At 46.3% G+C, this 27849-nt stretch overlaps 1 long non-coding RNA gene across 2 annotated transcripts in view; it reads right to left on the reverse strand.

Annotated features, from left to right (window-relative positions):
- The window catches only part of LOC141093150 (uncharacterized), a 117913-nt gene that overhangs the window by 26179 nt on the left and 63885 nt on the right, over positions 1 to 27849 (reverse strand). For both annotated transcript variants that reach the window (XR_012232999.1, XR_012232998.1), the window contains exon 2: positions 20709 to 20789. This is a non-coding gene — a long non-coding RNA (uncharacterized lncRNA). The remainder of the gene's footprint in view (positions 1 to 20708; positions 20790 to 27849) is intronic.

A 27849-nucleotide genomic window follows, 5' to 3' on the forward strand; every position in this document is an offset into this window, starting at 1 on the left:
GGTAGGTAGGAGTGAGCTGGGGTGGGTGAGGATTTGTGAGCGTGAATGAGGAAATGTTGTGGTCAGAGAGTGGAAGCGGTGAGTTATTTAGTTGGGAGATTGAACAGAGCCGGACAAAGACCAGATCAAGAGTGTTACCGTCTTTGTCATTCAGTCGGTCAGTCATTCCGAGAATGTCTTCTAAGGATAATATCTGAAATATGCCTGAAAAATAACTCCCTGCTATAGATGCTTCATTATTATTATTACTATGCTTCACTATTACTATAAATCTGACAGATGATCTGCTTCATCCTCAGGTATGTGTCCCGGCTGCAATACCATCATCACCCATCTTTCCTGAACCCCAATCAATCACCCCTTTATCTGTCTGCTATCAATGGTATGTGTCCCGGCTGCAATACCATCATCACTCATCTTTCCTGAACCCCAATCAATCACCCCTGTATCTGTCTGCTATCAATGGTATGTATCCCGGCTGCAATACCATCATCACCCATCTTTCCTGAGCCCCAATCAATCACCCCTGTAGCTGACTGCTATCAATGGTATGTGTTGTGAGTTCATTTTCCCCTTCGTCACTGAGGTCTGGTGAACTCCCTATTCTGGTGAGGGAAGGTAGTGAGCCTGATTATCAGGCACCTGAGCCTGATGATGATGACTGGCTGAGTGGAGTCACTGACTGGATATAAGGCTGCCGACGCCCTTCTGCCCTGCGGGTGATTTCTCTGTGGACTTCTAGGACACCAGTCTGATTCCTGCTCCTCTAAAGCTAAGTTTGCTGCTTTGCCTTTTTGCATTTGTGTTTTGTTTTTTGCCTTGCTTTTCTGGATTCTGCCATTCCCTGCTGGGGTGAGCTGAATCTCCTTTTGCCTGTTGCTCTGTCTTCAGAATATTCCTGAGTACTGACATAGTCTTTTTGAAGCCTAGCATCTTCTGGGCCTTTTTCACTGTCAGTCTGTTGGCTCTTATTTTCATAGGGTTTTTCACGGATTGCAGACAGCAGCCTTCCTGTCCTTTCCTATCTAGTTAGCTTGGGCCCCATCTTTGCTCAGTCTTTCTGTCTGTGTTGTGTTCTTTCTTCTTGCTTCACCGTCATTATATGTGGGGGGCTGCCTTTTGCTTTGGGGTCTGCTCTGGGGCAGTTTAGATTTCCCTTTCTGTCTTTAGGCTATCTAGTCCTCCGGCTGTGATCGAGGGGTCTAGGGCATCGTAGGAACCCCCCACGGCTACTGCTAGTTGTGTTGATAGGTTCAGGGGTCTGCAATCCGATAGCTGCCAACCTCTCTGGTTTTCTGGACTTAGCTTGCATTTCTGTTTTTGCCTCCTGCTGTGACTCATTCATAACAGAATCACCCGCCATACCGCAGATCCTAGGGTACTCAATAGCAGGAAAGAATTGTGTTTAAAAAAAAAAAAAAAAGAGTCTGTATATTCTTTCCTCTATATCTCTGAGGCCGCAGGGGGAATTTTTTTTCTCTCAATGGAGATAAAGCAATTATCTGATCGTGTGGAGCAGCTCGCTGCGGAAGTGCGGGGAATTTCCGCCTATCTTGCTCGTTCGCATGCTGTTGAACCAAAGATCCCTATACCTGATGTATTTTTTGGGGATCGATCTAAATTTTTGAGTTTCAAAAATAATTGTAAATTATTTTTTGCCTTGAAGCCTAAATCGTCAGGGAGCTCCGCGCAGCAGGTTAAAATTGTCATCTCTTTGCTGCGTGGCGATCCCCAGGATTGGGCGTTTTCTTTGAAACCAGATGATCCTATTCTGACTAATGTGAACGCATTCTTTCAAGCCTTGGGGTTGTTGTATGACGAACCTAATGCTATTGATCAGGCTGAAAAGACCCTGTTGGCATTGAACCAGGGTCGAGATTCTGCAGAGTTGCACTGTCAAAAGTTCCGAAAGTGGGCGGTCCTTACTACCTGGAATGATAATGCCTTGGCTGCTCTCTTTCGGAAGGGTTTGTCAGAAGCTGTAAAAGATACTATGGTGGGATTTCCTGTTCCCTCTGGTCTGGACGATTCTATGTCATTAGCCATTCAGGTTGATCGGCGTTTACGTGAACACAGGATTGCACGAGAGGTGTTGCCACCGGTTGAACAGACGTCTGAACCTATGCAATGTGATAGAGTTTTGTCTAAGGCGCAACGTCAGGAGTTCAGAAGGCGTAATAAGCTGTGTTTTTTCTGTGGAGATGCCTCGCATATTATTTCTGTTTGTCCTAAACGAGAGAAACGCTTTGCACACACGTTTTCTGTTGGTGGTGTTCAACCTAAGTTTCTTCTGGCAATTACTCTGATCTGCTCCCTGTCCACATTTTCCGCCAAGGCTTTTGTGGATTCGGGAGCAGCGCTAAACCTAATGGACTTGGATTTTGCTAAACGTTGTGGATTTCCGATGACACCTCTGCAGACGCCTATCCCTTTGAGGGGGATTGATGCTACTCCTTTGGTGAAAAATAAACCTCAGTTTTGGACCCAGGTGGTCATGCGGGTCGCCCCAGACCATCAAGAAAATTGCAGATTTTTGGTGTTGCATGGTCTGCATGATTCCGTTGTTCTGGGGTTTCCCTGGTTGCAAATTCATAATCCAGTTTTGGATTGGAAATCCGTGTCTGTGGTGAGTTGGGGTTGTCGGTGTGCCTTTAGTGAGGCTCCGGTTTTTTCCAACTCTCCTCAGTCGCATGATGTTCCTGACTATTTGGCGGACTTTTATGATGTATTTAGTGAGAATGAGTCTGCGTCCTTGCCTCCTCATAGGAGTTATGACTGTGCAATTGAACTGAGCCCGGGGTGTAAATTTCCCAAGGGTCGGCTCTTCAATTTATCTGTACCCGAGCACGAGGCTATGCGGTCCTATATTAAGGAGGCGTTGGAGAAGGGTCATATTAGACCATCCTCTTCACCCTTAGGTGCCGGTTTTTTTTTGTGGCCAAAAAGGATGGTTCTTTAAGGCCTTGTATTGATTATCGTGCCCTCAACAAAATTACTATTAAATATCAGTATCCGTTACCCCTGATTTCGGATCTATTCTCTAGCGTTAGAGGTGCTTGCTGGTTTACCAAGCTTGACCTCAGGGGGGCGTATAATCTTATCCGCATTAAGCAGGGGGATGAATGGAAGACGGCGTTTAATACTCCGGAGGGACATTTTGGGTACCTGGTGATGCCTTTTGGGCTCACTAATGCCCCTTCTGTCTTCCAGTGCTTCATGAACGATATTTTCCGAGACTTTGTCGATAAATTTTTGATTATCTATCTGGATGATATTTTGATCTTCTCCAAGGATTGGGATTCTCATGTGGAACATATTCGGACTGTGTTCCGGATCTTGAGGGAGAATTCCCTGTATGTCAAAGGATCGAAATGCCTTTTTGGAGTACAGAGGATTTCATTTTTGGGATTTATTTTGTCTCCGTCAACTACTGAAATGGACCCGGCCAAGGTACAGGCCATTTATGATTGGGTTCAGCCCACTTCTTTGAAGGCCCTCCAGAAGTTTTTGGGTTTTGCTAATTTTTATTGGAAATTTATAGCAAAATTTTCTAGTATTGCCAAGCTATTGACTGATCTAAGAAGGGTGCTGATGTGTTGAATTGGTCTCCGGAGGCTGTTGCTTCCTTTCAGGAGCTGAAGCGGAGATTTACCTCCGCCTCGGTTTTGCGGCAACCTGATGTCTCACTCCCGTTCCAGGTAGAGGTGGATGCTTCTGAGATTGGTGCAGGAGCTGTTTTGTCCCAAAAAGATCCTGTAACATCTAAAATGAATCCCTGTGCTTTCTTTTCCCGAAAGTTCTCTCCATCTGAACGTAACTATGATGTGGGGAATCGGGAACTGTTGGCCATGAAATGGGAATTTGAGGAGTGGAGACATTGGTTGGAGGGAGCTAAACATCAAGTTGTGTTCCTCACTGACCACAAGAATTTGATTTACCTAGAGTCGGCTAAACGCTTGAACACTAGACAGGCTAGGTGGGCCTTGTTTTTTACACGTTTTGATTTTGTGGTCTCTTTTCTTCCTGGAACTAAGAATGTCAAGGCAGATGCCCTCTCTAGGAGCTTCTTTGCTGATTCTCCTGTGGTGACCAAGCCTGCTACCATCTTAGGCGAAGGGGTAGTTCTTTCTGCCATCTCGCCCGATTTGAGACTTGCTCTGCAAGAGTTCCAGGAGGACAAACCTGAGCGTTGTCCCAGTGGAAAGTTGTATGTTCCTGACCAGTGGAAGAAGAGAGTGATGTCTGAAGTTCATTGCTCTGCATTGGCTGGTCATCCAGGTATTTTTGGTACTAGAGATCTGGTGAGTCGCTCTTTTTGGTGGCCCACTTTGTCTCATGATGTCAGGAATTTTGTGCAGTCCTGTGGGACTTGCTCCCGGTCTAAATCTTGTTCTCGCTCTAGTGGGTTGTTGATGCCTTTGCAGGTCCCCAGGAGGCCATGGACCCATATTTCAATGGATTTCATCTCTGAAATGCCGATCTCTCAAAGAATGACTGTTATTTGTGATTTGTGATAGGTTCTCTAAGATGGTTCATCTTGTACCACTCCCTAAGTTGCCGTCTTCCTCTGAGTTGGTGCCCCTGTTTTTGCAACAGGTGGTTCGCTTGCATGGGATTCCTGAGAACATTGTATCTGACTGTGGAGTTCAGTTTGTGTCTAGATTTTGGAGGACTTTCTGTTCCAAGCTGGGAATTCAGTTGTCCTTCTCTGCTTTTCACCCTCAGACCAATGGGCAGACAGAGAGAACTAACCAGACCTTGGAGTCGTATTTGAGATGTTTTATTTCCGCTGATCAGGATGATTGGGTTTCATTTTTGCCCTTGGCCGAATTTGCTTTAAATAATAGAGCTAGTTCTGCCACTTTGATGTCACCTTTTTTTTGTAACTTTGGGTTTCATCCTTGATTTTCTTCAGGGCAGGTGGAGCCTTCTGCCTGCCCAGGTGTTGACACTGTGGTGGAGAGAATGCACCAGATCTGGGACCAAGTGGTGGATAAGTTATCTCTCTCCCAGGAAAAGGCCCAGCGGTTTTCCAATCGACATAGGACCATTGGTCCCCAGTTTAAGATTAGTGATATGGTGTGGTTATCATCAAAAAATATTGCTATGAAGGTGGCTTCTCCTAAGTTTAAGCCTAGATTTATTGGACCTTACAAGATTTTGGAGATTATTAATCCGGTCTCTTTTCGTTTGGCTCTTCCTGTCACATTTAAAATCCATAATGTGTTCCATAAGTCCTTGTTGAAGAGGTTTGTTGAACCAGTTGTTCCTGGGGTGGCACCTCCGGAACCTGTATGGGTTGAAGGTAACATGGAATATGAGGTAGAGAAAATACTGGATTCCCGTCTGGCTAGACGGAGACTCCAGTATTTGGTTAAGTGGAAGGGTTATGGTCAGGAGGACAATTCCTGGGTCTCTGCCTCTGATATTCATGCCAAAAGATTGGTGCGTGCCTTTCATTGGGCTCACCCTGATCGCCCTGGTGGCGTGGTTGAAGGTTCGGTGACCCCTCCTCAAGGGGGAGGTACTGTTGTGAGTTCATTTTCCCCTTCGTCACTGAGGTCTGGTGAACTCCCTATTCTGGTGAGGGAAGGTAGTGAGCCTGATTATCAGGCACCTGAGCCTAATGATGATGACTGGCTGAGTGGAGTCACTGACTGGATATAAGGCTGCCGACGCCCTTCTGCCCTGCGGGTGATTTCTCTGTGGACTTCTAGGACACCAGTCTGATTCCTGCTCCTCTAAAAGCTAAGTTTGCTGCTTTGCCTTTTTGCATTTGTGTTTTGTTTTTTGCCTTGCTTTTCTGGATTCTGCCATTCCCTGCTGGGGTGAGCTGAATCTCCTTTTGCCTGTTGCTCTGTCTTCAGAATATTCCTGAGTACTGACATAGTCTTTTTGAAGCCTAGCGTCTTCAGGGCCTTTTTCACTGTCAGTCTGTTGGCTCTTATTTTCATACGGTTTTTCACGGATTGCAGACAGCAGCCTTCCTGTCCTTTCCTATCTAGTTAGCTTGGGCCCCATCTTTGCTCAGTCTTTCTGTCTCTGTTGTGTTCTTTCTTCTTGCTTCACCGTCATTATATGTGGGGGGCTGCCTTTTGCTTTGGGGTCTGCTCTGGGGCAGTTTAGATTTCCTTTTCTGTCTTTAGGCTATCTAGTCCTCCGGCTGTGATCGAGGGGTCTAGGACATCGTAGGAACCCCCCACGGCTACTGCTAGTTGTGTTGATAGGTTCAGGGTTCTGCAATCCGATAGCTGCCAACTTCTCTGGTTTTCTGGACTTAGCTTGCATTTCTGTTTTTGCCTCCTGCGGTGACTCATTCATAACAGGTATGTGTTCCGACTGCAGTACCATCATCACCCATCTTTCCTGAACCCCAATCAATCACCCCTGTATCTGCTATCAATGCTTTATCTGTCCTTTTAGATCTGACCATTTTTTTCTTGTGACTTCTAATTAATCATCTCCTGTGTCTGTCCAGTCTCCCTACTGCTCCTCCCTCCTTCTGATCACACCTGGCCTGTTTGATGTGCAATAGACTTCTTATAAATTCAGACTACGAGGTCTGTCTGGACCTCAGTCTGTCATTCCAAGGATAATATCTGAAATATGCCTGAAAAATAACTCCCGGCTATAGATGTTTCATTATTATTATTACTAAAGTTGAGCAAAACGAGTCGAACAAATTCATAAGTCGGCGACTTTCGCTGAAGTCGGGTTTCATGAAATGAAACCAGACCATAGCGTGAGGTCGGCCACGAGCTCGGCAACCAGAGCGCCAAAGTCGCGTTTCAAATGATGCTTCCCACGCCCTTTTTAAGCCAATTATGGAGGACGCACACTGTGGGCAACGCGATGACATAGGCATAGGTCACCACCATCTTTGAGAAGGGCATGCAAGTGATTGGCTTGCTGTGTGTGGCGTCACAGGGGCTATAAAAGGGCGTGCACGCCAAACGCCATCTTACTTCTGGCGATCTTAGCATAGGGAGAGGTACAGCAGCTGATTCAGGATAAGGGAGAGCATTAGGAAGGCTAAAAGACAAAAAAACTGCTTCTGCTGATAGCGCTTTTCACTGTAGTTAGTGTGCAGTGAAAGGTGATGATTTTTGCTTTTCTGCAGCAGCGCTGGTGGTGATTAGGCTGCCTTTTAAGGCTACCTGCTAGCTGCATTGCTGTGTTCACACTGGTGTTCAAACTGCTTTTTTCAAAGCAATCCAAATTTTATTGTTTTGTCCTGCTGAGTTACTGAGCATTCATTTTTTCACACACCGTACAGCGGTGTACGTTCCTCACACAGTACCGTGTACCGCCTGTTATCACGGCCAAATTGAAGCTATCTGGGTGTGACTCTGTAAGAAAAAGCCGAGGAGTTTGTCCTTTCTTACAGACTTACACTCCAGTGAGATTCCAATTCTGCCCAATTCTATATACACCTTGTAGTTTGTCATACACTAGGCAATTTTAGCCTGTTACATTGCGGTGTAATCTCTCCTGGGCCTGAGACAATAGTTCAGCGTCCTCCAATCTACAGTGAGCTTCAAATTCTCACCAATACTCTATACAACGTCCACCTTGTCATACAGCATCCAATTTTAGCCTGTTACATTGCGGTGAAATCTCTCCTGGGCCTGAGACAATAGTTCAGCGTCCTCCAATCTAAAGTGAGCTTCAAATTCTCACCAATACTCTATACAACGTCCACCTTGTCATACAGCATCCAATTTTAGCCTGTTACATTGCGGTGAAATCTCTCCTGGGCCTGAGACAATAGTTCAGCGTACTCCAATCTAAAGTGAGCTTCAAATTCTCACCAATACTCTATACACCGTCCACCTTGTCATACATCATCCAATTTCAGCCTGTTACATTGCGGTGTAATCTCTCCTGGGCCTGAGACAATAGTTCAGCATCCTCCAATCTACAGTGAGCTTCAAATTCTCACAAATACTCTATACACTGTCCACCTTGTCATACAGCATCCAATTTCAGCCTGTTACATTGCGGTGTAATCTCTCCTGGGCCTGAGACAATAGTTCAGCGTACTCCAATCTAAAGTGAGCTTCAAATTCTCACCAATACTCTATACACCGTCCACCTTGTCATACAGCATCCAATTTCAGCCTGTTACATTGCAGTGTAATCTCTCCTGGGCCTGAGACAATAGTTCAGCATCCTCCAATCTAAAGTGAGCTTCAAATTCTCACTAATACTCTATACACCGTCCACCTTGTCATACAGCATCCAATTTCAGCCTGTTACATTGCAGTGTAATCTCTCCTGGGCCTGAGACAATAGTTCAGCATCCTCCAATCTAAAGTGAGCTTCAAATTCTCACCAATACTCTATACACCGTCCACCTTGTCATACAGCATCCAATTTCAGCCTGTTACATTGCGGTGTAACCTCTCCTGGGCCTGAGACAATAGTTCAGCGTCCTCCAATCTACAGTGAGCTTCAAATTCTCACCAATACTCTATACACCGTCCACCTTGTCATACAGCATCCAATTTCAGCCTGTTACATTGCGGTGTAATCTCTCCTGGGCCTGAGACAATAGTTCAGCGTCCTCCAATCTACAGTGAGCTTCAAATTCTCTTTCCTTGTGTCCTTCACCCCTACCAAAAGTGAAGGATGCGGCAGGCCACACTACAGATTACTCCATGGAGTTCTTTTCTTATACCATGCCTGGGTTATCAAGTCAAATCGTGAATTCCCCAGTCCAAGATGAATCTGACATGGAGTGCACTGATGCACAGCCACTGCTAGATTTTTCTGCTGGTACATTCACTCAGAGCACTACATTGTCCTCGCAGTGTACTGAGGCAGAAATGAAATGAGGCAGCAAATGTCGAGGTGTCGTCGCAAGGGCAAAACAGTCATGGAATCACAATGTTATTGCTACGAAAGACTGAATCTAGGCCATCAGCAACATTACCAAAACCATCACCATCACCAACCCTCTCTCAGTCCGCCATGTCCACCGCTAGATCCACCATATGCAGCTCTCAAGTACAGCTCACCCTACCTGAGACTCTGAGTAGGACAAGAAAGTACTCATCCTCTCATCCGCGTACACTGGCTTTGAACGCCCACATTGCCAAACTAATCTCGTTAGAGATGATGCCCTACCGGTTGGTTGAAAGCAAAGCTTTCCGCGAGCTCATGGCCTACGCAGTACCACGCTATGACCTACCCAGTCGGCACTTCTTTTCGCGAAAAGCCATCCCAGCCCTCCACATGCATGTGAAAGACCGCATTGTCCATGCACTCAAGCAATCAGTGAGTGGAAAGGTGCACCTGACAACAGATGCATGGTCCAGTAGGCATGGCCAGGGCCGTTACGTGTCCATCACTGCGCACTGGGTTAATGTGGTGGATGCAGGGTCCACAGGGGACAGCGGCGGTGGGACAGTGCTGCCTAGCCCACGGTATAGGAAACAGTTGGCTGTAGGCGTTCAACCCTCCTCCTCCTCCACAAGCGAAAGCTTGTCCACAGAGCGCAGTCGCACGAGCACTCCATCCGCAGCTGCCAGTATCGCACATGAGGTGTCCCACTATCGAACAGTTAGTGGTAAGCGTCAGCAGGCTGTGTTGAAGATGATGTGTTTGGGCGACAACAGACACACCGCTGAGGTATTGGCCGACTACTTGCAGTGACATACTGAGTCATGGCTGGGCAGTCTACATCTTGAGGCAGGCAAGGTAGTTCGTGATAACGGACGGAATTTTGTGGCAGCCATAGCCCTTTCAAAACTCAGACACATACTTTGCCTGGCTCACACCTTGAACCTGGTGGTGCAGTGCTTCCTCAATAATTATCCGGAGTTAACAGCCCTGCTCCATAAGGTGCGAAGACTGTGCTCGCACATCCGCCGGTCGCCCATACACTCCAGTCGTATGCAGAAGCTGCAGCGATTGCTCCATCTTCCCAACCACCGCCTAATAATCGACATTGCAACAAGGTGGAACTCCACCTTGCACATGGTTCAGAGGCTGCGCGAACAGAGGCAGGCTGTAATTCATTTGTGGGAGGATACACGGGCAGGCAGTTTGCGGGCAGACATCGAGTTGTCTGGTGTGCAGTGGTTGAAGCTGAAAGACCTCTGTAAAGTCCTTCAGTGTTTTGAGGAATGCCATCATAAGCATGAGCATCCCACTTATGCATCTGCTCATGCAAACTTTGACGCAACTTTAAGAGCAGGCGTCTGCAGCCGAGGAGGAAGAGGAGGAGGGAAGCCTTGTTGACAGTCAGCCATTGTCTGGTCAGGGAAGTCTCGTGGACAAGGTGGAAGAAGAAGAGGAAGAGGAGGAGGAGGATGATGATGGGGATGATTATTTTGGGGAGGAGGATGCTTCTCAGGGGGCAAGAGAAAATGTTGGTGTGGCAAGGTCAGGTACAGGGTTTGTGCGTGACAGGAGGGATGTTGATTTGCCAGAAAGTGCTCCTCCACTCAGAACTCGCAGTGCATCATTGACACCTGGAACATTGGCCCACATGTCTGATTATGCCTTGCAGATCCTAAAAAGGGACCCCCGCATTGCCAAAATGATGAACGATGACGACTACTGGTTGGCCAGCATCCTGGATCCACGCTATAAAGGCAAATTCCAAAACATCATGCCACAGGAGAACCTAGAGCTAATATTGGCTAACAAACAAGCAACTCTGGTAAACCGCTTGTTTGAGGCATTCCCAGCTAACAGCGGCGGTGATGGTTCTCCCACGAGCCTTAGGGGGCAACATGTTAGAGGTGTTCGTGGTGTACACAGCCGAAGTGGCGTGGGACACAGGGGTTTCATGACCATGTTGTGGACTGATTTTTCAAGTACCGCTCACACGACTGGTAATACTGCATCGATTGAAAGTGACAGGAGACAGCAGTTGTCAACTATGGTAACAAACTACTTCATCTCCCATATCGATGTTCTCCCTCACCGGTCATTCCCCTTTGACTATTGGACCAGTAAAATTGACACCTGGCCTGAATTGGCACAATATGCCTAACAGGAGCTTGCTTGCCCAGCTGCTAGTGTGTTATCTGAAAGAGTATTCAGTGCTGCTGGATCAATCCTGACAGAAAAAAGGACCCATCTGTCTACCCAAAATGTTGATGATCTAACCTTCATTAAAATGAACCATGCATGGGTTTCAAATGCTTTTGTCCCACCCTCCCCTGCCGACACGTAGGTTGCCAGAAAAATGGCTCGCTTATGTCCTCCTCTTCCGCGGACTTCTCCAATTCCTCCATTTGCAGCTGCTGAATGTCCAACATCAACATATGCCATTTTTTCAACCTCCCTAACTGGGCTGCCTCCCCCCACAGGGCCGGGGTCACCACCTGGTGCACGCACCTGTGCGAGTGCCATTGCCCTGGACAGGTGGGTGGGCCCACTCTTAGGCGACGGCACTGGCACAGGGTCCCTCATAGTTCAATCAAGTGTCTCTGACAGTGGGGGTGCACACTCGCCGTCAGACACATCGGCGTACTATGAGGGGCCCTGTGCCATTACCGCCGCCCATGAGTGGGCCCCCCTGCTTGCTCAGGGCACCAGCACTTGCAATACTTACCTCTCCCTGCTCCACCACTGTGTAGTCTGGGCTGTTAAATCCTTCACTGGGACTGCAAATACAAATTTGGTGAAATTATAGATGATGTTTAAGACGTAGCTATGTCCTGTCCTGCTGGGCTCTATCTTCAGATGATCAATGGCTTCCATTTGTTAAGGACGTCGACTCCCAATGAGATGCAGTGGTGGTTTATCATCAGCTTTCACGGTTTTCCTACTCGCAGACGTGTGCCATTACTGCCCACATTTTTTAAATGTGTCCTCTCATGCCAATCCAATAGAATCGCCTACGGCCTGTTGCTTCTGTCTTTTGCACTCCAAAGTTACCTGACATGTCATGATAGGCAGTGAGGACAATGTCTCTACATCTCTCCCTGTGATCACAATTTGATGGAGATGAGTGGGTTCCACGGTACTGCGATACAGCAAACCTTTCTTCACAAGAACTGTATTCACTGTCTCCACAGACAAAGTAATTGAGGGTCAGCATCTTCTCTGAGAATTCTCCCGGGAGTTTTTCCCGTGATTAGTAATTCCAAAATGTCTGCAATCACTCGACTTTCCGTCTGTACTTGTATCCATCTCGTTTCCTCTTCCAGAGAGTCTGGACTGTCTTACTGAGACTGAACTATATATGAAGATTCAAAAATACCCCAACAGTGTATACTGGTGTACGCTTCGAATACATAACCCTTTTCCAACTTTTTAGATTCTTCTGTAATCCATACTGAGGCTGAGAGTGTCTTTGTCGGACTCTGGAAATATACACAGAGATTTTTAATGTTTAAACTATGCTATATATACCTGCTGTTAGGCGTCAGATTCCTGACACTGCTCGGCAGGAATCCAGAGCCAGACATTCAGCAGTCTCCTATTCTCCTCCGACCGCTCCGGGTGCTGCTCAGCAATCTCGGTGAGCCAGGCATGTTCCTCAGACTTGTTCTGTGAGCCTGGATGTTGCTGCCACCTCTGGTGCAGCAATGGTAGCGCAACCTGCTCCGCAGGGAACCGCTCCAGAGGCTAAGTCCTCGTGCCGTGCTACTGGACATGCCTGCAACTTGACCTCTCACTGGAGAGCAGGGGTCACATGCTCAGGTCCTGCGTCAGATCTGATTGGTCCTTCCCAGGGTAATGGAAGGTCTCGGAAGCGCATCGCTATAAAAAGCCCACATGGCGGTTCGGCGATGCGCTAGTGTAGCATATTATGCTGTGTGTGTATGGTGATGGATGCATGGACTGGTGACTGACTTATTATGAAACCCCTTCCCTTGGATTATACGATTGCTGACGGAGTGTTGGGTTAGTCAGCTCCAGATTGTGGCAAGCTACACGCCACTGTGCTTTCCGCACCTACACTAGTGTCCGGTTCTCCGCTACCGACGCCTGCGGCTTTAGTTATTGCCGCACTGCGGTAGCAGCGTCTATTGGCGGTTGCGGCTGCAACGCCATCCGCTGAGCTTCCTGTGAAGCTAACAGGGCCAGCGGCTTTATATTTATTTCTGCCAAGCGACTCTGTGTCTGAACAAAGCCGCTCTTAGCGTTCGGGTGACGTTAACCCGAGCACAGTACTTCACCTTCTGGTGCATCTGCCATTGTCCAGCAACGATCTTACCACCTACCGCACGGTGGACCCCAGGCGGCGAACGCACCTCCTATTATTTATATCTGGTGCGTTCCGCCGACCCTAACACCTGCTATCCAGTGATACTGTACCCTTTCTCAACTTTGTACAATCACGTCGAATCCATACTGGGCCTGAGACCGTCTGAGCCTGCCTCCTGATATATAGACATAGGTTTTTAATGTGTAAACTATGCTACATATATACGTGTTATTTGGTGAAACTGTACCCTTTATATCAACTTTCTACAATCTTGTCGAATCCATACTGGGCCTGAAAACGGCTGCCGAGCTGTTAAGCAAGCTACAGCACCTGTGGTTTAGTCACTTAATTTTTTCATTTTTTCAGGAATGCTGGTTAGGCCTAATTCCCGAATTGCGGTTGACCTGCACTTACTGGGAAATCATCGTTTGCGGGGAAGAACTGGAATCTCAGATCCCCATCACTAACAGTGTTCAGCGGGTTATCTGCACCTGTAAGCGACAAAAGCTGGTCCTTTCAGTGTAACGCACATGCAGCCCCGGACATGTAAGGGCATCATAGACCTGTTATTGCTCGATCTCGCATGCCAGAGCCTCGCGTATCCCTCTAGTAAGCTTGACGCTTACCGCGGGGACAGGCCGGAGTCTCGTTCGTTAACGGAATAAAGCTGACAAATCGCTAGCACAACTGAAAACGGACATATCACACCACACACAGAATTGACAAACCTTTCAATGTGTGCATCTTTTCGTTAGGTGGCATGGTTGTGGTTTCCCGGGTGGAGTCCAATTAAGCCGCAGGCTCCACTCCTGGTGGTGCCCTTTTGGACATTCAGCTTTGCAACCATACTGGCCCCGGAAACCAAACACTTTGCCTTCATGGACGCTGTTTGGAGGTTTGTGGGAATAACGCCGCCCGATCGGCAGTTGGCATAATTTATTGGTGGGAAGTCCGACGGTATATGATCGTGTTCGATTTCAGATTTTTTATTTTGTTTGTATTTTACATTTTTATTCTAGCCTTTCTTGACTTCATAAGGGCATGACAAGCCTATATCTGTGTCTCCTCCACCTCCTCCTTTTACTCCTCCACCTCTTTTCTAAATGTAGTTGCCCTTTTCCATATGTTATTTTTGTCTTCTGAGCATTTTGTCTGCTTTGGGACACCTTTTAAGGCGTTTTGTAATTGTTTTCTATGTGTTTGTATTTGTTTGTGTTTGCCTGCCATTGCTTTCAATGGGGTTCTTCCTTGAGGAAGAAGTGGTTCACACTTTGAAACTCGTTGGAAATTAAACGGTTAAAATTTCTCATGTTGTGGTGACTTTATCCTGGTCAAGCAGCGCACAGTAAGCCCGAGAATAACATTATATCCATAAGGATTCGTAATGGCGGTCACACAGTGGACCTTCGGGCGTGCAGCAGGCTGACGGCGAGTTTATATGCTTATACTTTTCCTGGAAAGGGTGAGTATACTTTTGCTATATCTATTCAATTGTCCGCCAGATAAGACCCTATTGCGCTTTTCTGTTTCCTAGTTTTATTATATTGATGGAATATATAGGGAGATTGACAATTATCCTTTGACTGAATAGAGCTGTACGCTTCTGATACATTACAATATATCCGATGTTATTTTGGGTCTATTTTCTGCAAAATTTTGAAGTTTGGTAGAAGACGCCGCGGACGTGGGGGGCCAGCTGGTGCTGATGGTGGTGGTGCATCTGCTGGTAGTGGCAAAAGCAAAATAGCAGCTAAGGCAGGAGGTGTTGAGCCTGCATCATGGTCTGGCTCCGGAACGCCTGGAAGTCTACCTTTTCTGGGAGTAGGTTAACCGCTTTTAAAGCCGGAGCATTAGGAACTGGTTTTGACTTACATTGCCGAAACAGACTCCAGCAAATATGCCCTCCTCTTCTGAAGTTTCAAAAAATGCAAACACTGAGAGTCGTCAAGTGCTGGCTCCTGGTCAGGAAGAACCCCTTTCCTTGTGTCCTTCACCCCCACCAAAAATGAATGATGCAGCAGGCCACACTTCACATTAGTCCATGTAGCTCTTTCTATCATACCATGCCTGGGTTATCAAGTCAAATCGTGAATTCCCCAGTCCAAGATAAATCTGACATGGAGTGTGGGTGGCCAGCCAGGGCAGTGGGGTTAATCGGTACCGGGCCGGTGTCTCACAGGGATGTATCACTGTGGTGGTGACCCGTTCCGTGGCCCTGGGCGTCCATGCGAAGGGGTGAATTACGTTTATAGGTGAATGATACGTGACGCCACATGTGGCTTCTGATTAGATTGACCAGCGCTGCAGTGTTGCTTCTCTGGGACAGATGTTGTGATGCAGCTAAGATGTAGAAGCCCTGCACAGGTAGGGCCGTAGTCGCAGGGCAGATGAAAGAGTTGGTAGATGGTGTGCAGTGCAGGATGTAGCAGAGCCGTGCGCCAGGCACAGGAGAAAGATGACAGACACAGCCGTGCAGTTCCTTTACCTGTACTTGGTAAGTGCCGTCCAGGACCCAGAGTACAGATGGAGAAAAAGTTGGTCAGCCTGGAAGCCAATTTGGAATTCTCTCTCTGCAGATAGGTAGTGTGGCCTCCGTTCTAGCGATTATCAGAGGTACTTGCAGTGCTGAGTTCAATGAAGTTCCCCCTGTTGACTCTCTTTTGGAACTTTCTCGTATGGGAGGCAGCCGTAGCCTTTTCCTTCTGGCTCCCACATGTCGCTGCTGGGGCCTCCGAGCCTTAGTTGGGTACAGAGCATTTACAGCTGCTACTTCCTCCGGTTTCTGCTGCAGGAACGTCAGTGTCCCTACAAACTCGGAGACCGGAATCCGCACCATGCGCTCCAGCTAGGAGTGAGCCTTAATTCTGCTCATCCTCCAGCTCCCCTTCTCACCTCCACACACTTCCCCTTCCCTTCACAGACTGCCCTAACTTACCTCCTCCCGACCACAGAGAGCAGCTCCTCAGCAGTCAGGTTCAGAGGTCTCCCTGCTGGCCTGGAGTGGGAAATGTGTTGTGTGTTGGTTTAACTGCTAGAGAGATCCTTCATTGCTCCCAAGCATGACATCACACTCCCTAGGAGGAAGATAATGCCACTGTGGCGACCGTACTCCTGGGGGCGCCACAAGTGCACTGATGCCCAACCACTGCTAGATGATTCTGCTGGTACATTGACCCAGACCACTACATTCCCCTCACACTCTACACAGCCAGAATCTGACCCTGAGGAAACTCAGGTTCTCCTTCCCGCATACTATACCACCTTACACGGAGACAACGAGGAAGGTGCAGATGAAAGTGCAGGTTCCTTGAGCAGGTGGGGGGGCACACTCATAGGCGACGGCACTGGCACAGGGCCCCTCATAGTACGCAAAAGTGTCTCTGCCGGTGGGAGGGCCGGGAGCGGGAGGGCCCACCCGCCGTCAGACACACCGCCACTCACCGCCTTACTATGAGGAGCCCTGTGCCAGTGCCATCGCCAACGAGTGGGCCCCCCCTGCTTGCTCAGGATCACAGCACTTGCAAAGTTGAAATACTTACCTCTCCCTGCTCCACCGCCATGACGTCCTCCGCGTTTCCTGACAGTGATATTCTGATCAGAGAGCGCAATGACATCACGTCTGTACGCCCTCTACCTATACAGCCAAGGGCATTGAGATGGAAGATGGGGACGACAAGGAGTCCAGACTAGTACAGGGATTCCCTGCGAGGAAACTTATTTAATTGTTTTCAATGTTGGGACAGCAATTTTTGGGGAGCACTATATTCTGGAGAATGATATATGTGGCCCACAATACATTGGAACATTCCAAAGGTGGACATCAGACACTGGAGCAGCATTTACAGGGCCCATTATACACTAGAGCATTAGAAATGGGGCCCATTATATATGTAGCATTATTTGGGCCCATAAGACAGTGGAGCTTCATCCATGGGGACCAACATATACTGTAGCATTATGTGGAGCTCATCATATACTGTTTCAAACATTATATGGGACCAATGATTCTGTATGGAGAAATATATGGGCCTCATTTCTCTGTATAGCGCACTATGCGGTGGCCATAATACTGTATGGAGTAATATACTGTACGTTTTTGGAGCTATTGGAGAATTTAAAATGGATAGCAGTCATGAGATGTAAAAAGTGAAGTATTTTTCATTGTACTATACCGCTATTTCTCTGCCGTATCGGAGCATCATGAGTTGTGGTATGTGTTAAAGGGGCACTCTTTGGCCCAGGGCACATGAAAACCTGGAGCCAGCCCTACCCCCCCACAACTGTAGCCAAATAACCCCCAGTTTTCAGTGCGTAACTATTATTATGAAGTAAATTAAGGTTGACAAGCTTCAGTAATAAGAATTGATGTTTTTGGCATTCAAATGGGCACTGTAGGTGTGTTTACTGTCCTCCACTCCCTGCCGACTTTGCTTCCCCATTGACTTGCATTCGGCCTTCGACTTTTCACGATAATCGGCCGATTTCGTTCGACCCGACTTTTGAGAAAGTCGGGTTTCATGAAACCCGACTCGATCCGAAAAAAGGCAAAGTTGCTCATCTCTAAATATTACTATGCTTCACTATTACTATCAATCTGACAATCGATCTGCTTCTCCTCAGGTATGTGTCCTGGCTGCAATACCATCATCACCCATCTTTCCTGAACCCCAATCAATCACCCCTGTATCTGTCTGCTATCAATGGTATGTGTCCCGGCTGCAATACCATCATCACCCATCTTTTCTGAATCCCAATCAATCACCCCTGTATCTGTCTGCTATCAATGGTATGTGTCCCGACTGCAATACCATCATCACCCATCTTTCCTGAACCCCAATCAATCACCCCTGTATCTGTCTGCTATCAATGGTTTGTGTCCCGGCTGCAATACCATCATCACCCATCTTTCCTGAATCCCAATCAATCACCCCTGTATCTGTCTGCTGTCAATGGTATGTGTCCCGACTGCAATACCATCATCACCCATCTTTCCTGAACCCCAATCAATCACCCCTGTATCTGTCTGCTATCAATGGTATGTGTCCCGACTGCAATACCATCATCACCCATCTTTCATGAACCCCAATCAATCACCCCTGTATCTGTCTGCTATCAATGGTATGTGTCCCGACTGCAATACCATCATCACCCATCTTTCCTGAACCCCAAACAATCACCCCTGTATCTGTCTGCTATCAATGGTATGTGTCCCGGCTGCAATACCATCATCACCCATCTTTCCTGAACCCCAAACAATCACCCCTGTATCTGTCTGCTATCAATGGTATGTGTCCCGGCTGCAATACCATCATCACCCATCTTTCCTGAACCCCAATCACCCCTGTATCTGTCTGCTATCAATGGTATGTGCCTCGGCTGCAATACCATCATCACCCATCTTTCCTGAACCTCAATCAATCAACCCTGTATTTGTCTGCTATCAATGCTTTATCTATCCTTTTAGATCTGACCTTTTTTTTTTTTTTACTACTGGTATTTCTTCTGTGTAGGATTTTTTTCTGTTTTATTTTGGAAGAGACCATTAATGTGGATTATAGAAATAGTGAAACTAATTGGATGTCACAAATATCCTCAATTTTCAAAGATGCGGGAAATAATGGAACTAATGGGAATCCTGATGGTATCCATGAGGATAAAGCAACTCTGAAGGAGATACTATATAAAAGAACAAAGTCATGGTGGAATAAGAATTCCCTTGAACACTATATGCAACGTAATTTAATTCCACGTGGTTTACAGATACAGGTATTTCCGTCCTTCCCAGTAGAGGATGACACTTTATTGAAAAAATGGGAAGATGCCTGTAATACATGTTCCCGCACTTTTATGGAAATATTGATTGAAGTTGATAAGAATATAGAGTCTATGGAAAATAATATTAAAATGTTACAAGAAAAGCTTCAAAAAATCTCACTGCTGAACAACTAACTAAATTTGATGGTGATCTGAACACATCATTTTCTAAATGGGAATCTGAAATTCAGAAACTCAAGGTAACAAAATTTCAACGTGACCTTCAAGATTATCAAACCAATAAGGTTTACAAATGGTGTGGTCGATCTATCATGAAAAGATCTGGATCTGTAAGCTCCTTAGCAAGCACTAGTTCCTGGAGTTCTACAAGTATCCCTAATGGTGACTCTTCTAAGGTTTTGAATAGATACACTACGAGATTTACAACTGGAAAAAGAAAATCCAACTATTGTGATCAGGAATCCAATAATGACGGGAATTTAAAGGTAATTAATTTGTCAGATGTGCAATTAACTCATGATCACATTTCTGTATTATCTTTGGGTTTGCGCTTTTGCCCTACAGCAAAAACTGACCATTTTGTGGCTATTAAGGATACCTTTTTATTTGCATGAAAGTTATTGTGAAAAAAGTATCACGCTGATAAGTCATCTCCAAATTCTTTTTCCACAGAAGAGGAATGGGCAGCGCTACAGGCGCCAGAAGCTCTTATTGCAGAGGAAGAAGAGACACCAGGTAAATTCCCTGATTATATTAAAAAGAAATCAAAGTCCTTCCCTCCTATTTCACAAAACTCATCTATTGAGGTGTTTGTGAAGATGGTTTGTGAGGAGATACGCCAACTACCATCTACTAGGCCTTTTGATAATCTCAATTCTGAACAGAGATTAGCATTGGAACAACTTAATGAGATGAAAAATGTTGTTTATAAACCATCTGATAAAGGCGGTAACATTGGTGTGTGGCCATGTATTCAACATGAAAAGGAGGCACTTAGGCAGATCCACAATGTTATGAGCGGTTGCCACAGGATCCAACATTTTCATATCAAAAAGAATTATTTCGTATTCTAGAAGAAGCTTTGGAGGAAGGGATAATTTTGAAATCTATCTGGGAAGGACTAAGAGTCGATTCACCATCTGTTCCAACATTATATTTACTGCCAAAAGTCCATAAGGATATGAAAGAACCAGGACGGCCTATAATTTCTGGAAATGGTAGTTTATTGGAACCCATTTCAAAATTTTTAGATTTTTATTTAAAACCTATAGTAAAAGAACTTCCTTCTTATATAAAGGATACCACGGAGGCACTGCAGAGACTGGATGGGATATACATAAATGCCAATATGTGTATTGTAACATGCGATGTTGAGTCGTTATACACATCAATTCCACATGAGCAAGGTCTTTTAGCAGTGAAGCGGTATTTATCCAGTCGTGGGCTTGATGTTTCATTAGTAGGTTTTTTAATGCAATTGTTGGAGTATGCTCTTTTACATAACTATTTTGTTTGTAAGGATCGATTTTATGTTCAGAAGAGAGGCGTAGCCATGGGTGCGGCTTTCACACCCTCCTATGCAAATGTATTCATGGGGGCATGGGAGCATGAATATGTTGAAAATGGGGATTATATTTCATCAGGTTCAGTTGTATTATGGATGAGATTCATCGATGACATTTTATTTGTCTGGCAGGGCTCCAAAGCGCAATTGGAGGATTCCTTCAATATTTGAATGAAAACAGTATTAATATTAACTTACCTGCACGATTAAACAGGATTCCATAAATTTTCTGGATCTGAAGATATTGGTTGATGACACAGGATTTCTTCTCACTTCTATCTACCGGAAAGAAACGAGTGTTAATGCATTGCTCCATGCCAGTTCATCACATCCAGCTCATATCATCCGTGCGATACCAACAGGGCAATTCTTAAAGGGAATCTGTCACCCCTTTTTTGAGATATCATATAATGATATCATTCAATTCTGTGTCACATAAGGATTCTCTTTGTACTTTTGCTTCCCCCTGACCCCGCACCTTTTATGCATAAATACCTTTTTTAAATCGGTTCAGAAGTATGTAAACTGCCACGGTCCGTTCCGATGGGCGGGGCTTATTCAACTGCTCCCCCCCTCACTGTCTTGCTCTACACAAGAAGAAATGCATAGAGCAAGACAGGGAGGGGGGAGCAGGTGAATAAGCCCTGCCCAGTGGACCGGACCGTGGCAGTTTACATACATCTGAACCGATATAAAAAAGGTATTTATGCAGGAAAGGTGCGGGGTCAGAGGGAAGCAAAAGTACTAATAGAATCCTTATGTGACACACAATTGAATTATATCATTATATGATATCTCAAAAAAGGGGTGACAGATTCCCTTTAAGAACTAGACGTATCTGTGATCGACAAGATGTTTTCGAAGAACAGGCCAATGAACTTACAAATAGATTTTTCAAAAAGGGGTTATCGGAGAGATATTGTGCATAAAGCTTTTGTTAGAGCCAAAGAAGCTGATCGGCAATCGTTGTTAATTTCTAAGGCAAAAAATAAAGAAACAGATGGTCATGTGCGGATCATCACAAATTTTCACTCTAGACGGCATGAGATGACTGGTATCATCTCTAAGTTTTGGCCTATTATTTTACAGGATCCAGGTATATCTAATTTAATGCCTGAGAAACCTTTGGTTGTTGCTAATCGCAACAAAACTTATGAGGAAATATGAAGATTTGATGCTGTATTATTAGTGATATATATCTTCTAGAACAGTTCAAGTTTGAATGTAAATACAGATCTTTAAACTGTGAATTCGTTATATATGATTTTAATCATATATATATTAATTATTGTGATACTTTTTTGTTCCTCATATGATGCATTGTGAATAACTCCTTATGGCCTAATATTAATGGTTGTTCCATATATGGTTCTAATTTTATATATGTCAACATTGTAATCATGATATTATTTTTTGTTCATTTGACTATATTTATTCTCTCTCCATTTTTATTGTCTTCTAATAATGGTGGTATCATTGATGTTTGTTTATTTATGTAAGCTGTTTGGTTCTTGTTTTATTGATTATGTCGGTAATTATCCCTTGAATACAAATACGTATTTTTCGCTTTATAAGATGCTCCGGATTATAAGACACACCACAAATGTTGGGGAGAAAAATAGGAAAAAACTTTTTTTTAATAAAATGGTGGTGCTTCTTATAATCCAGGCATCTTATTGCTTACCAGGGGTGGTGGGAAGTGGAGTCCCAGGGTTGCGGCTGGAAGAGGCAGGAGTGGAACGTTGCTTCTAGGATGAAGGGGTGTTTTCATGTGCGGCTAGCCGCTGCTGGTGTCCGATGCTGCCACTGTGCTACGTCCCCGCTCTTTGTACCTGGTGCTACCGCCCGCTGTGCCTGCCGGGTGCTGCTGCCCGCTCTATCCTCCAGTGCTGCCAGGTGCTGCCGCCCGCTCTGTCCCCTGGTGCTGCCGCCCGCTCTGTCCTCCGGTGCTGCCGCCCGCTCTGTCCTCCGATGCTGCCGGGTGCCGCCGCCCGCTCTGTCCTCCGGTGCTGACAGGTGCTGCCGCCGCCGCGCTCTGTTCCCCGGTGCTTGCCGCCGCGCTCTGTCCCGTGCTGCGTGGGGGGGCTCTGCCGTTCCAGCCATGCTTTGTTGTCTGTTTGGTGGATTGCTTCCTGGAAAATGGCTGCCGCCCAAGCGCAGATGGAGATCTCCGCACAGACAACAAAGCATGGATGGAATGGCAGAAGCCCCCACACAGCACAGGACAGAGCACGGCGGCAAGCAACGGGGGACAGAGCGCAGCGGCGGCAGCACCCGGCGGAAAGAGCGTGGCGGCAAGCACCGGACACCTGCAGCGGCAGCACAGAAAATTATATAGGCATTGTAAGACCCACCCCTATTTTCCCCCCAAATTTGGGGGAAAAATACGTCTTGCAAAGCGGAAAATACAGTGTATGTAATTAGTTAGAATCACTACTTTGCACCTTGCACATTGTTTAATGATCATGTGGTATTTTTGACCTGTGAGTTATTATTTATTGAGCAATTATCTTATTTTTGCAATTGCACATAGTCACTTTACATTCTTATTTATATTATTATGCATATGTGGAGTCCCTGATCCTTCATCACATCCCTCGGCTGACGTCCGGTCTGGGTCTACGTCATGTAGGGCTTGGCGTCGGCCCGCTCGCGTGACTAGGATTGTGATGTTTATCTCGAGGCGTGGGACGCAAGGGTGACGGGATTCGCGGCATGCGCACAATTTGTTCATAAAACGGTAATTTGACCGGAATCACTTTCTATTTAAACCATTTAGTTCATTACCAGTATACTCTCACATGTGCACACGTATTGTTGCTATCATATTTCCACTATGCCAAGTGTATCAGTGGATTTATGTATTCAGCTGCTTCTTTGGACACACAATTTTTATAGCTTTTACATTATTCACATTATTATTTGGATATGCACCCCCTGTCATCTTGTTGTGAACTGCATTGTATTTTTATATGGTATGCATTGCTGAATTCCACCCCTCTCTCCCATGCTCCTGAATGCCCCATGTGAACTGCATTGTATTTTTATATGGTATGCATTGCTTACCCATCTTCTTGCATCCATAATTGTACTCCATTTTTGTTATCTCTGCAACACATCTAAGTCGTCTGTATAATCCCTTCCCCCTTTTATGACATTTGCATAACTCTGTGCATTTGGCCTGGTCAGTCACACCCCACTTTCACTCACAGCTGATCGTGTTTAGCTGCACATATATTCAGCACCATGGGTCTGCTCCAGACGTAGTCGGCTCCATCTACTTCAAAATCCAAGTACTTATTTCTAAGTACTCTGAATTAGACTAGAATTGGACTGGAATTGACTGTAAGTTAATGGACTATAACACCACAACAATGTTTCGCCTTCTTTTTACTATCACCCCCATACTACTCTATTTCTCCCTAACTCCTGCAATCCCTCCACCCAGTAAGGAACTAGTCATTTCTCCCTCCATCCTTCCCAGCCATCTCACCTCTTCGTCACAACTGTTCCTCCACATACAATCCTTTTTCTCCAGACACACACGGCCACATCATGTCCTATCCTGCTCCCATCTTCTAATGCTCTGTCTACTACTCCTCATTGCTGGCGATGTATCCCCAAATCCTGGCCCTACTCAACACATCCCCAAACTCATTTCTAACATCCTGCCACGATCCTCTATACGTCTTCACAACCATGATAACCTCATACCCATTCATCCAGCCCTCATTCCCCCGGTCCCCCTACCTGCAGCACTATGGAATGCACGCTCTGTCTGCAACAAGCTATCGTTTATCCATGACCTCTTTATCACCAACAAACTCTCCTTCCTTGCCATCACTGAAACCTGGCTCACTCCCTATGACACAGCCTCTCCAGCTGCGCTTTCCTTCAACACTTTCAATTCTCTAGTCCATCTCACCGCACCTCCTCCTCCTCCTCTCATTTCTGCTGAAGACTTTGCCTACTTCTTTAAGCAGAAGATCGACAAGATCAGACAAAACTTTGGCCCGCAGCCCCCAATGCCCCTCTTAGCCGCTCAGCCCTGTTCTGCAAAAGCCAGCTTCTCCACCATGACAGATCAGCTCTCCACCCTTCTGCAAGATCACACCTCACCACTTGTGCCCTCGACCCACTCCCGTCTCACCTTATCCCTAACTTGGCCACAGTCTTCATCCCATCTCTAACACACCTCTTCAACCTTTCACTTACAAATGGTGTCTTTCCCTCATCCTTCAATCATGCCTCAATCACACCCATCCTCAAAAAGCCCTCCCTTGATCCATCCTCTGTTTCTAACTATCGCCCGATATCTCTTCTCCCTTATGACTCAAAACTACTGGAACAGCATGTTTATCTTGAACTGTCCTCCCTCATCTCCTCCTGTTCCCTCTTTGATCGGTTACAATCTGGCTTCCGACCGCATCACTCAACTGAAACTGCCCTAAATAAAGTCACTAACGACTTACTAACCGCGAAGAGCAAGCAACACTACTCTGTCCTCCTTCTCCTGGACCTGTCCTCTGCCTTCGACACCGTAGACCATTCCCTCCTGCTACAGACTCTCTCATGTCTTGGCATCACAGACTGTGCCTTATCCTGGATCTCATCATACCGGTTATGTTCCAGGTTGGATCTGACAGATAAATGCACAAGTAACCTTTTTTTCCATGAGCTGTGTGCTCAGAGTTTGTTTTGCCCCCGGTGGCCATTAAGGTCATTGCACTGTGGTGGTTTCAGTTCAAGTTTTCCCCGGTGACCGTTAGGGACAATTGCACACTGGTTACTTTGGTTTAGTGCACGTTATTATGAAACAGGTGTGATTGCTCAATAAAGGTGTGGCAGTTGTGCTCACTCACTGTTGGTGATTTTGCTCAGTCGCAACCAAGCCTTGGGGAAGAAAGGAGCTGGATGAGAGTCCTGGGCAGTTCAGTCGGATTCCTGGAGTGGCAGCTATGGTGTCAGTGAGGAGTGGCAGCTATGGTGTCAGTGAAGAGTGCTGGCAAAACTTGGTGGAGTGGCAGCTATGGTGTAAAGCTGCACTCAGTTGCTGGACTCTGTCGCTGGAGGGCTGCACTCAGTTGCTGGACTCTGTCGCTGGACAGCTGCACTTAGGTGCAGGACTCTGTTACTCCAAGGTGGCACTTGAGTGCTGGACGTTGTTGCTGTAAAGCTGCACCCCGGTGTTGGACCCGGACGGAAGAAAAGATGCACAGGTGATGGTCTCTGTTGCTAGGAGAAATAGCAACAGAGCAAAGTTAAGTGGTGTTTCCCTGTTTTGTCACTTTTCCTTGTGTGTGTTTTAGTACAGTGGTGGGATTAGTTTCCGCACCGTCCACTGCACTAGAAAGGGCTAGGTGCAGGGTGAGCTAGGGTTATTAGGTATCCTGATCGGCGCCCGGTGCGGAACTGGCCTAGGAAACGTTAGGAGTGTAGAGATACTGACTCACGGGAGTGCAGGAGGTCTCCAGATCCCCGTTCCCTACTGCAGGGCCACCATTGTAATTGTTTCCCTGGTATTCCCCTTTATCCTGAACTTCGCCTGCTGGAGGCGGTTTATCCAGCTGCACGTTCTATTATTTAAATTCGCCCTGCTGGAGGCGGTGTGTCCAGTCGCGTGTGACCATGACAATACCTAACAGACCGAACATTTAGTGTCTCCCTCTCACACGCCACCTCCTCACCTCGCCCCCTGTCTGTTGGTGTTCCTCAAGGCTCTGTCCTAGGACCCCTACTATTCTCCATCTACACCTTTGGCTTGGGACAGCTCATAGAATCCTACGGTTTGCAGTATCACCTCTATGCCGATGACACGCAGATCTACCTATCTGGACACAATCTCATCTCCTTACTGACTGAATTCCCACAATGTCTGTCTGCTATCTCAGCCTTCTTCTCTGCTCGCTTTCTCAAACTGAAAATGGACAAAACAGAATTCATCATCTTTCCCCCTCTCACTCTACCCCTCCATCAGACCTATCCATCAATGTCAATGGCTGCTTTCTTTCCCCAGTCCCGTACGCTTGGTGCCTTGGGGTGATCCTCGACTCTGCGCTCTCTTTCAAACCACATATCCAAGCCCTAGCCTCCTTCTGCCGCCTCAAACTCAAAAATATTTCCTGAATCTGCTCATTCCTCAACCACGAAACCACAAAAACACTAGTGCATGCTCTTATCATCTCCCGCCTCGACTACTGCAACCTCCTACTCTCTGGCCTCCAATCTAGCACTCTGGCTCCGCTCCAGTCCATCTTACACTCTGCTGCCCGACTAATCCACCTGTCTCCCCGTTATTCCCCAGCCTCCCCCCTATGCCAGGCCCTTCACTGGCTTCCTATTGCCCAGAGGCTCCAATTCAAAACCCTAACCATGACATACAAAGCCATCCACAACCTCCATACCTCTGTGACATGGTCTCTAGGAACCTACCCGCACGCAACCTTCGATCATCTCAAGATCTCCTCTACTCCCCCGTTATCTCTTCTTCCCACAACTGCATACAAGACTTCTCCCGTGCTTCCCCCATACTCTGGAACTTTCTGCCGCAACACATCAGACTCTCACCATCAATGGAAACCTTCAAGAAGAACCTGAAGACCCACCTGTTCCGACAAGCCTACAGCCTGCAATGATCCTCGGTCTACTGAACCACCGCATGACCTGCTCTACCATCTCCTACTGTATCCTCACCCATCCCTGTAGACTGTGAGCCCTTACGAGCAGGGTCCCCTCTCCTTATGTACTTGTGTGTCCCTTGTCTTCCACATGTTTATTATACTTGTCTATATTTCCCCTTTTCACATGTAAAGCGCCATGGAATACATGGCGCTATATAAATGCATAATAATAACAATAATATTACTCTTGCACATCTATTGTTTGGTTAATAAGGTTTTGATATTCAATAACACGATCTATATTTGTCCTTTACTTTGTTTTTTTTCTTGTAGTCTCTGCAGAATGAAAAGCACAATAAACAGACTGGTTAAAAAATAAAAAACCATACACTTATATCACCAATCTCCTGTCTCTGCCCGGACCTCCGCTGGCTCGCTAACTCCCTTTCTCCCACCTGAATTACCTATTCGCATCCTCCTTACTAACAGCCCAGCACCTTGTAATTCAAGTGGCACAAACATGAGAACACCAGAATTGGCCGGTCCTACGTTCTCTGCACAGATGAGAGCATGTTCACACTGAGCAAGTGACAGATGTGATAGTCTGGAGACGCCGTGGTGAATGTTATGCAGTCTGCACCATCACCTGGTAGGACGGTTACTATGTGATAGCCAACAGCTCCTGACTGCTATTAGGTACCAGGATGAAATTCTCAGAG

The sequence above is a fragment of the Dendrobates tinctorius genome, unplaced genomic scaffold, assembly GCF_039654945.1.
Source record: "Dendrobates tinctorius isolate UK_male_01 unplaced genomic scaffold, ASM3965494v1 ptg000062l, whole genome shotgun sequence".
Taxonomy (NCBI): domain Eukaryota; kingdom Metazoa; phylum Chordata; class Amphibia; order Anura; family Dendrobatidae; genus Dendrobates; species Dendrobates tinctorius.